Source organism: Ochotona princeps, chromosome 2 (assembly GCF_030435755.1).
Source record: "Ochotona princeps isolate mOchPri1 chromosome 2, mOchPri1.hap1, whole genome shotgun sequence".
Lineage (NCBI taxonomy): Eukaryota > Metazoa > Chordata > Mammalia > Lagomorpha > Ochotonidae > Ochotona > Ochotona princeps.
Window position 1 is genome coordinate 89,680,267 of NC_080833.1, and position 12,572 is coordinate 89,692,838.

The following is a 12,572-nucleotide window of genomic DNA, read 5'->3' on the forward strand; positions in this document are numbered from 1 at the left end:
TTTTTGTAAGCATATGATGTTATAAATGTCCCTCTCAATATTGTTTTTGCTACATCTAATGGGTTCTGTTATTTTTGGTTTTATTTTCCTTTCTTCAAAAAAGGTTTTTATTAATTTTTTTCAGTGACACATTGACAATACAGTAACATTATTTCTTTCAAAAATATTTTTGAATTTCATATCTTCAGAGACACATTGGTCATTCACTAGCATGCTATTTAACTTCATGTTTTTATACATTTTCTATCATTTCTTCCTGTTGTTGATTTTGTTTTGTAGTTATTTTTTTAATTTAAAGTGATATGTAATAACTCTGTAACAGAGACTATTGTATCCAGATGTGAAGATACAAGGTAGTATACATCTCTACTTCCAAATCAAAGGACTCCCAATGAAATGTATCTTTACAATAGGATGCTGGACTTCGTGCACTTGTCCCTACCTACAATGTCAGGATACACTTAAATTGCAGAATGATGGACTTATATGTTTGTGAAGGACTATATTACTGTTTAATATGGGGGAAATCACTTTGAAGTAGTTATAGGGAGAGGACAGGAAAAATTCCAGAGCTTATGGAGCCATATCATAAAATAGTAAAATAATATTTTAAAAAAGTGCCTACTAAAATGCTGTTAAAATTGGTATGGATTCCCTCAAAACATGGCCTCACAGAAATAGAAAACTCTGATCCTTTCTAGACATAGATACTATTTATCCCCATTTCAAATGTTAAGTTACACTACCTATCTAGCATTCAATGAAAGAATGTATGATGAGGCCCATAAAATAATGACAATCGTAAAAATAGCCCCTGTTAGGAAAGAACACGGTTAGAAAAAATAAAGATACAGTCATTTTGCAGAAGTTAGAATTATCAGAAGTTAGAATTACTTTAAAATACATTATTTGAAAAAATTTAAGTAGAAAGTTCAACATTTATGACTAGCACTTGAATTTCAAAAAAGAAACACAAAAGAAAACCACAAAATAAATAAATTCAGAAATACCCCAACTAAAATACCTTAAGTGGTTGGATTTAAAAAAATTATTTCAGAGAACTGAAGTCTAAAATAGATAATCAGAGAAAATAACAAGAACTGAAAATAAATAAATGAAAAGTTTCGAGCTACCAAGCTTTCAAGACAAGAGAAAAGTTGAAACAAAACAATGTTTGAGACCATCTGTGACATAATATTGGTCCAAAAAACTTACACTGCAGCCCCAGTATGAGAAGCAAAGGCACAGATACAAGAAATGTTTAAATAGACATTGGCTTAGAATTTTCTAAGATTAATTACAGAGGAAAAAGATGACACAGATCTAGAAATCTCAGTGAACTCAAGGGGATAAGAATATAAAGAACAAACATATTAAAATCCATTTGAAAGAGAAGATCTTCAAGAGAAAAGCATTAAGTACAAACAAACAAAATCAGTATAATCAGATATCAGCAAAGGCTAGACAGCTGTGATCAGCACTGTGGTACAGTGGATTAAGTCTTCAACTTGGAAGCTTGTGTCTTATATTGGAGTCCCCAATGAAATTCAAGCTCCTCCATATCCCAGTCAGCATCTTGTTAATGCATCTTGAAAGCATGTGCATTTCCTTCTATCTTAAGAAATTTATTTATTTATTTTTATTTGAAAGGCAGATTTACACAGAGAAGGACAGACAGCCTCCATTTGTAGGTTCACTTCCTCAAATGACAGCAATGACTAGAGCTGAGCTGATCGGAAGCCAGGAATCCAAGTACTTCAGCCAACCTTGATTGCTCTCCCAGGTCATAAATAGGGAGCTGGATCAGAAGTGGAGCAGCTGGGACATGAACTGGCACCATATGGGATGCTGATGCTGTAAGGTGGAGGATTATCATGTTGAACCATTGTGCTGGCACTGATATTTGTATTTCTTTCAGTAAGGAAAGAAAGAAAAACAAAAATCATATTGATTGGATTAAAAGTGAGCTGCCATTAAATGATGATTACATAATTATGCAAATGGTAATTCCAAGGAATCTACACTACTAGAATTAATAGATGGATTTAATGATGTTTAATGTAAAACAACTTAAATTGTGTTTATATATACTAAGATTAGACAACTGGAATTGAAATTTTACACATATATTTACAATAGCTGCTAAAATTATCAAATGATCATTTGTAACATTAGCAATACATGAACAAGATCAATATAATGAAAACTACAACACAAGGAGAAAAGAATTGAACAAAAACTAATTTAAATGACTGATGTATCACATTCATGGATTGAAAGATTCAGTATGGCCAAAGCCTTGGGCTGACTTCCAAATTTAATGTGATTTCAATCATATTTTGTTGTCTCATTTGTATAAGCAATCAAATCAAGTTATTTTTAGAAGTTTCTGTTAGAAGTCAAGAGAATGTAAAGAATTTGATTATAGTGATTGAAATAGGGCCCAATTCTGGTTTCTAAGTTGCTGGTCAGAAGTTGCTATGATTGTAAACCTACCATGAAATCCTGCATCATCCAAATAATCATTTACATTACACTTTATGCTGACATGCTTGGGGTATATTTTCAAAGCCAGTGGGAACATATTTCCAAGAGTTGGTTACATCCATAATTCCTTAATATTCTGCATCTAAATAATAGCAGATTGCCCCCACACACCTGAGCAACTGCTAACTGTGTAGAAAGAAGGTTTTAATGTCCAAATCAACATCATTTTAAAAAATTCTTTTCCACCTTGTACACAATTCTTTGAAACATTATTTCTGACCTTGAAGAAGACTTCATCTGTATAATTAATTGTGACTGAGATTCAAATTAAACCAGGCATTGTCCTTTGGAATAAGCAGGTCATAATAAAGAAGAATAAATAGACATTAAGAAGAGGGAAGATATCAAGAGCCAATCTTTAAGACATATTTAACATGGATTATTTAGCTTCCAGAACAAAATTGTTATAATTCATTTTTAATGTCTTGCAGTAAGCACATTTGTCGCATTTACTGTAATTTACTCCTGAAAAATATATCTAAAGTTCAGAAATAATGCTCACACTTCAATTTTCAGGGCATAGAGTTTACAGTGTACATTATGAAAAACAATTAATCAAGTAAGAAAGATATAAACTAGAAATTTTTCATTTTTAGGGATTTAATTAATATACATAATAAACATCAGTGGCTTTTGGTCTTTTTAGTAGATGGTTTGGGAGCATGACTCCTTCTCCTATCACTTCCCTCTCAAATAACACTGCCTTTTTGCCAAGGAGAGAGAAGCTGGTTAAGCTGGTTGTGATTCTATCAGTTCCAAAGGAGTTCAAGCCATCATGCACTATGCTTTTTTTTTTTTTTTTACGAAGCATTATACATGTGTTCTTTTCTGCACATAAATAGGCTTTTAGTGACAACAGACATACATCCACTGTTTAACCTTACTACTATGGACACAGTATTAAAATCTGAGCCTCACTTTCCTCATTGTAAATTGGAATTAACCACGAGATTATTCGGTACAGCAATTGCCTTATATAAAGTGCCAGCTCCAAGGCTTAGCAGACTTGAAGAATGTGATGTTGAATATTATTTTCCTACTTCCTAGGATTTCTACATAAAGCTCTAACATTATCCCAACTTATTGGGAGTTATGAGATAGGTTATGAATAAACTTCATTTACCAGTTTAAGGTTATTACTGTGTCTCTCTTTATGTTGAAAATGGAGTTAATTATCTTGGCAACATTTGAGTATTTGTAGTTTTTGTATTTATCAGTATTTTGAACACCAGATTCCTAAAAGATGTAGTATGGAAAGCCATAAAGCTTTATTCCATGGGCCTTACCAGAATTTCTTTGCTATTGCAACTTACTCTATCAGAACCTCATCTGTCTTTTTCCATAAAATACTTATAAAATAGTGTCTGCTTCAGAGATTTTTGACAGCACAGGAACAGAATCCAGAGGCTGATAAAACCTCACAAGTGTAATAGATTTCAATTAACATTATCAGTTTCAAAAAGACATTTTTATGCTTCAAAAAATAGATATTATAGTTTGTAAGGAGGATATAGTCTCTTGAGAGCTCATAATTAAAAATCGTTGGTGATGAAACATCCACATAATCCGTACCTTTTGTTTGCTTTAACAATATCCATGAAGGCATTATTACATTTGTAGGGAACTCTGTTAAGTAGTTTTAAAACTTTGGGGGTGGCATGGACTAAGGTGGGAATTTGGGGGTAGTAATTAAAAGGTTGCTTTGAGTGTCTGCATACTGTATCAGAGACTCTGGAGTAGAATTCAGGTTCTTCTTGCAATTCTGGCTTCCTTCTAATGAGGAAGGCAGCAAATGATGGCACAAAAAGTTGAGTCGTGGAAATCATAGTGAAAATCTCAAATTGAATTCTAAGCCCATGAATATCGCCTTGTGGGTATTTGAAAACACTGTAGGTGTATTCTCTCTCTCTCTGTCCTCCTGTCACCCCTCAACTCATCCAGTCACCCAATGTCTTTCAAATGAAAGAAACATAAATTGCTTAAAATTTAAAAATATTTTAAATAAGAAATTTTGGAAATCTTCCCTATAAATTGTGATTGAAGAAGCGACAGAATCCAGCTGGGTACCCTAGACTATGAACGGCAATAAATCATACTAAAAATAGTATCGGTAGTGTAGAGACAGTATGCTTATACACACATATTTTACTGGATGTAACTTACAAGGTACATCTATGGCATGTGGTGCATTGAAGATTCTCAACAAATATCTGAACAGTGCATAAGCGATTGAGTAAACAGTGAGTTTTTCATCTTGTCTGAAACATTGTTGAAAAGACTTGTATTCACATTTCTGTTTGAACTATGATGAATGTTTCTTCAAGTGACTTCAGGGCTGTGTCTTTATTTAAGTGATACATAATGTGTAACAGTAATGAATTAATTATCAGTGGAATATGTGCAATCAAAATTCTACCTTACTGTGTTTGACTTGTGAGAATACTTTTCAAAGTGCTTCTGCTATATTCAAACTCATTGGTCATGTTGGATACTACTCAGGTCAACAGAAACAAACCACAATCAAATGTGCATGTAATTTTGCCCACAGTGATTTCTTCCTCTTAAGGTTTATTTTTTGCACACACTGCTACGAGGTCAATGAAATTTTTAACTAATACTTATAATTATGGTTGAATATAGAATGTGTTAGAGTTTTGATATACTATTAGATCCTTACATTCTCAGGGAAAACATTTTAAAATAATTTGGAATAAATTATCCCTTCAAACAAATCTTGGGGTTCATACACAACCACATGTACACAATTGGAAACAGCATTGCACAAGGCTTGATCTGATCTACCCCAATGCGTAGTTCCAAATTCTATAACTGCCCTTTGGCGCACAATCCTTTATCCTAACCAATTTATATGTGAAAAGCCTTGACAATGGGTCACACATTTCTAATAATACTTTTAATATTTTTGTAAGTGGTAGTAACAAAAAATCCAGTTAAAGTTCTGAAAATAAAGTCTTACAGAAATCTATCCAAATATGCTTCTAAATTTATATACTGGGGCCCGGCAGCGTGGCCTAGCGGCTATAGTCCTCACCTTGAACGCGCCAGGATCCCATATGGACGCCGGTTCTAATCCTGGAGGCCCCACTTCCCATCCAGCTCCCTGCCTGTGGCCTGGGAAAGCAGTTGAGGACGGCCCAATGCATTGGGACCCTGCACCCGCGTGGGAGACCCGGAGGAGGTTCCTGGTTCCCGGCTTGGGATTGGATTGGCGCAGCACCGGCCGTTGTGCTCACTTGGGGAGTGAATTATTGGATGGAAGATCTTCCTCTCTGTCTCTCCTCCTCTCTGTATATCTGACTTTGTAATAAAATAAATAAATCTTAAAATAAATAAATAAATAAATTTATATTCTGAGAAATGCGAAATCTACTCATTTCATGTAAATCAAAAGTGAAAATAAATTAGTTAATTAATAAATAAAGTCTTAACAAAAAAGATAAATTTGCTCAAGTTCAAACACAGGTGGATCCACAAGCTGAAAATAAGAAAATTCTGTTTTATCTTTATTACATTGTTGTTAAGAACATAACCGCTATACACAAAATAAGTTTATTATATACACATTAAAAAGTCAAAGTTCAGAAAATACTATGCCTACATTTTTATCAAGTATAGAATCATTTTTTCATATACATAATTTATGCATGACTATGTCTAGTGTACTAATTTTTTAAAGATATATTTATTTTTATTGGAAAGTCAGATATACAGAGAGGAGACACAGATAGGAAGATCTTCCTTCTGCTGACTCACTCCTCAAGTGGCCACACCGGCTGAACCAATCCAAAGCCATGAGCCAGGAGTTTCTTTTGAGTCTCCCATGCGGGTTCAGGTTCCCAAGGCTTTGGTTCGGTCATCCTTGACTGCTTTGCCAGGCCACAAGCGGGGAGCTGGATGGGAAGTGGGGTTACCAGGATATGAACCAGTGGCGATATAGGATCCCGGCATTTGCAAGGTGAGGAATTTAGCCACTAAGGTACTGTGCCGGGCCCAGGTTAATTTCTTAAATATAAAATTGACTACACTCTGTCTCTTATAATAGTATTCCTATTTATGAAATATATGCTTAGTTGATTTTCAAACACACAGATGCACAAACACACAGAAAAGTACTTTCCAAATTCAATGGAACTGAAATTGAAATATTTTTCATTTGACATTTAAATCCATGCAAAACAGAGTGTATGTAACTCTGTATATATATATGTATATTTGTGCATATATATGTATATTTGTATATATATCTAAAACATTTGTTTTTATGTACATATGATGATATGTATATAGGTATATATGTATATGTATATGTATAAGTATATATATATGAATTTATGAATGGCATAACAACTTTTTAGTCAATATTTTAATATAAAACTGTTAATATTAGAAAGGAACTTGAATTTTTTATCCACCTAGTGAAGTTATAGTTATCATTACATTCTAACACAAGGAATTACTCACATTTTTATGGTGACAGTAAATTAACCAGCTGCACTGCCAGTTATAAAAGTGCAGAATGTACAATTATGTCAGTGATAATTGATAATTATAATAATAAAACACATAATTGGCCTGTATATTCACTACAATATTTTTATATTTTAGAGTATTATTCCTTCTACTTCTCTGAAGTTTGCTGTAAGATAGTATGCCATGTTTTCCAACAGGGTCTCAGTCATGTTGTTTTGACTGGGTCTTCAGTTGTATCAATAGACCACATCCAGTCACTGGCCTATATCTAGGTGTGCAAATATATCCTATGATGTTCACACAAAATACTAATTTAACAACGTATTCTTAGAATATATTCCCATTAACAAATGATCCCTGTCTATATATGCATTCTCATTTTACATTTTATGATAGAAATTTGAATTTAAGGATCTCTCCTGATAATTTCATTCAGCTTCCTGAAGCAGTGTGTGTGTGTGTGTGTGTGTGTGCGCGCGCGCGCCTATCAGGACTTTGAGGATTGGCCTGGATGGCATCCACCTATGGAAAAGAAAACATAAACCTGGTAGGTGAAGAACTGACATAGTCACATTTTCTACGGAGATGCTTCTGTAAATAATAGAAATCTTGATTCAAAATGATTTGAATCTTACTCTTTTTTAGTATTCCTTACGTTAGTTGTGTTTCCCCCAAAATAATATATATGAACAAATGTGCACACATACACACATGTATGTGTATGACTGATCTATAATGTGTAATTCATTTATAAAATGATAAAGGCTGAAAATCTCTATAATCTTGTTAAAACTTGGAAGTCAGTAAAACCCCATGGTATGGTTCTTTATATATGTATATATTTTTTTCTTAGACATGCAGATCAGATTTACGGAGAGAAGAATTCAGAGAAAGATGTGTCTGTTGGCTCACTACCCAAGTTGCTGCAAAGACCAGAACTGAGCTGATCCAAAGCCAGGAACCAGGAACTTATTCTGTGTCTCCCATATGGATGTGGGGTCCTAAGACTTTGGGCCATTCTCTACTGCTTTCCCATGCCATAATCAGGGAGCTAGATATGATGTGGAGCAGCTGGGACATGAACCGGTGCCCATATGGGATCCTGGCACTTGCAAAATGAGGATTTAGCCATTGAGCCATCATGCCAGGCTCCAGTAGTATGATTCTAGGTTGAGTCCAGAACTCCCAAAGCAAAACATGATAATTGCATACATCCAGGCTGGAAACAGGGAACAACTGTTTCAGCTTAACTACTCCAGGAAAGAGTACATTTTCTTTCTCCTGCCTCTTTGTTATATTCAAGCTCAAAGAATTCTACAGTACCTGCCCACCTTTGGGTCTAACATCTACCCTAGTCAGCTCACAAAATAAAATGTTAATCTTTTCCAGAAACATTCTTATAGACACATGTGGACACAATATTGTATCTGGGCATTCTATGGCTCAGTGCAGTTCACACACACACACACACACACACCCCACTCATTTTCTTCAAGTGAAAACAGATATTATACCTTACTAAATGAGTGTAAAAATCACTACTGTAACTGAATGGAGGGATTCTAACTTGACTTACAAATTTCTCACTTTGAGTGCTCAACATCCACAACTTTCAGGAGAAACTAGTTGGTCTGTCTTCACCAAAGTAATGCAACCTTACCAATCTTCTCTGGAGTCAGAGGCACATGTTACAGTATGTGTATATTTCCAGATTATCTTGAAAATGACAGGGGATCTTCAAAAAACACAGCAAGTTAATGAAACCCAAGAAAGCAGCCATTGAACTTGATATTTGTCCTCCACACAGTCGAGGAATATCCTTTATCTCCTAGGTCATGTGTTCTTCACGTCTCTCACCAATAGCTATAAATCAGTATTTCTCTAATTATTTCTTAGTTATCTGGTGCTTTTCTTTCACCCTTTATTTTTGCTCATTGCAGTACTATCTTCTATTCTTTCACTGCTAAGGAATGTTTTGTTTATTTCATCTAGGATCTTCAAAACTGTATTGATATTTCTGGTGGAGCATCCAATATCCATGAATCTATTTTAGTACAAGCTGTCCTTGCAGCCATCATTCACTCAGATACATGTAGAATAATCCTGGACACCTTCCGTTTTTTGAGATTTACAGTGGACATGACTCAAGATTCATGTTTTTATTGTGTCATCTTATTAGTAAATTATTGTTTTCATATCAAACATTAAATATAAAATCACTACATGAATCTTGATGCATTTACACAGAGGTAGTGCTTTTCTAATTCATACTTTAGTTATTTAGGCTGAATCCATTTTTGGATCCATTAAGTGAATAACATTACAAATACCTTACAAAATAACATACAAGGGGTCCTCCAATAACTTGAGATCAGTAAAATAAATTTATGATATCTGAATAAATGCACAAATAAAACCAAACCAAAAAATCAGTATATCCTTCAGCAATGCAAAAAGTTGAAAATGCCTATGATTTCAAATAATTGTGAATTTATATAATGTGTTGCAAAGACAAAGTAAAGCAGTTCGCTTGTATTTTACAAAAGCAATAGCTTTCAAACTATAAATTATAATCACATAGAAAGGATTGATAAATTAATATACTCACACTCAATGAGAAGAGATTCCACTTAGGTTGAACTGTAGAGGGATCTGAACAACAGTCATCAGATTTTGAAAAATATAGCACTTTGCATTGTCTGGTCTTAGGAATTTCTTAGAATCTTTATGGTACAGGGTTTCTGCAAAGGCTGCTATTTCTCCATAACTATATAGGAACCAGATTTCATGGCAGGTTTTTTCTCCCTTAAATGGTTTATTTATCAGAACAAGAATCATGTATGTTTCTTTCTTCAACTGCCTCACTTATCACTTGGAATTCTTGAACTAGATTTCCCTTTAACTGTAATACTCATTTCCAGAATAGAAGTTAAACATTTCCCAGAGAAGACCCTGAGAGAGGTTTACTATTATTAAATTTTAATGTAAAAACATTTCCACTTGGATATTCTCTTTTGTTAAAATGCAAACTACAGCTCATAGGTCTGTGGAGGTCCTGAAATTCTGTATGTCTAACAAGTTCCCAGAAGACGTGGTTACCCCCTGTACTTGTTTAAATTTCAAGTCACAAGATAATTAAGTTAAATGTTTTATAGTTTGTTCATAGGAGTGGTTTTTGGCATGGCACTAAGAGGCTTTTTGGCACACATATATAAGTATTTGGGCTGGACTTCCAGTTTAGCTTTAGATTTCAACCTTACAATTGATACTCTGTGAAGAAGCATGTGGTAACTCAACTAGCTGGTTCCCTGCTATTCCTATTGAGCCCTGAGCTGAGTTGTGGGTTCCTAATTTTGGTCTAACTCAGCACTAGCTAGAATGCACATCTGCTGAGTGATGGAAGTTTTCTCACGATCTCTTTGTGCTTTCTGTTTTAACAATTAGTAACATGAGAGTATTCCTCATAAATACTAGAATGAAAATTACCTAAATATAATACATTTGTTAAATTTTCTTCATTGGGCCCGGTGGTGTGGCCCAGTGGCTAAAGTCCTCGCCTTGAACGCGCCAGGATGCCATATGGGCGCCGGTTCTAATCCCGGCAGCTCCACTTCCCATCCAGCTCCCTGCTTGTGGCCTGGGAAAGCAGTTGAGGACGGCCCAAAGCTTTGGGACCCTGCAACCACGTGGGAGACCCGGAGGAGGTTCCTGCTTGCCGGCTTGGGATCGGCGCAGCACCGGCCATTTGCGGCTCACTTGGGGAGTGAATTATTGGATGGAAGATCTTCCTCTGTGTCTCTCTTCCTCTCTGTATATCTGACTTTGTAATAAAAATAAATGAATCTTTAAAAAATTTTTTTCTTCATCAAAGTAGACATTGTTTTCACAAATTTAGGAAAAAATTCCTAAGGAACAAATGTTTTAAAGGGTTTTGTATTTGTTTTCTGCTTACAAAATTATTAATCACAAATTGAGCAGTATAAAGAAAGCCAGGTTTGTCTTGCCATAGTTTCCTTGCGTCAGGAAGCCAGAAGACAATCAGCTCAAGGTCTCACAAATACAATCACTGTCAGTTGCACTGCACTCCTGTTTTCGCTCACAGTTTCTCAACACATGGCCTCTTTCACAATCCATTCATGCTTCCGCAATCTCTAACTTCTATGGCTAGAAAAGAGTTTGGAAGGGTCCTGTGATTAGATGAGAATTACTCAGATCATTTCTGCTTTAATACAATCAAAATCAACTAATTGCTGGCTTATCTCATCATACATGATGGCACTGCCGAAACTCAAAGGGTGGTTGTGTAGAAGGGATTCAATAGGATACATAGCTTGAGGCAGAGAATCTTGGGAACGTTTTTACAACCATGTTACCACAATTTATTTATAAAACAATCAGATTACTGTCATTTTCTGCTTATCACAATTCTAGTTTACACATAATTCTACTACATTAAATGCTTTTCTTAATCTTTCAAAAATGTCAATCAAATTAAAGAAGTTTGTTGCTTTATTACTGTGCAACTGGATTTCAGTATTAACTGTGTTTTAAGATGTACTGACTTTTATTTCCTAAGCCTTGGAGCAACGAAATCAGCATCTCAGAACTACTGAAACCACTTAATTAGCTCCCTCAGAACATGTGCCACATCAGGGACCCTAAGATGACATCAAGTAGCCGTCCCCCAATCCCGGGTACTAATGAAGTTAGTCTGCTGGGAATGACCATCTCCCATTCTCTCCCATCTCCCCTAGACACACACACACACAAAAAAAAACATTGGAAGCAACTGTCTCATCCATGTTGCCTCTTACCTTCACTCTCCCTATCCTAATCGGTGGTGTTCCACTTGGGCATACATCCTTGTCAACTACTTAATATCATCAGAAATAAAATAGATGTATATAGAAAAGAAGTAATCCTTTAACTTTTTAATGCATTAGAAAACTCTGTATGTGTATATACATAAATACATATTTTCCTATGTTTTGTTTACATTATATTCAATAGTTTCTCTTTTTACAGAGAAAAGAAAACCAATATAAGGCCCAGCACTATGGCTCAGTGGCTAACTCTTCACCTTACAAGCACCAGGATTCCACATGGGCACCAGTTTATGTCCCAGCTGTTCCACTTCCCATCCAGCTCCTACTTGTGGTCTGGGAAAATAGTAGGGGAAGACCCGAAGCTTTGGCACTTTGCACCCATGTGGGAGATACAGAAAACGCTTCTAGCTCCAGACTTCGGACCAGCTGAGCTCCAGCTGTTGTGGTAACCTGCGGAGTGAACTAACAGGTAGAAAATTTCTGTGTCTCTCTCTCTGTAAATCTGCCATTTTTCCAATAAACATAAATACATCTTTTTTTAAAAGATTTATTTATTTTATTACAAAGCCAGATATACAGAGAGGAAGAGAGACGGAGAGGAAGATCTTCCGTCCGATGATTCACTCCCCAGGCGAGCCGCAACAGGCCAGTGCACGCCAATCCGAAGCCGGGAACCAGGAACCTCTTCCAGGTCTCCCACACGGGTGC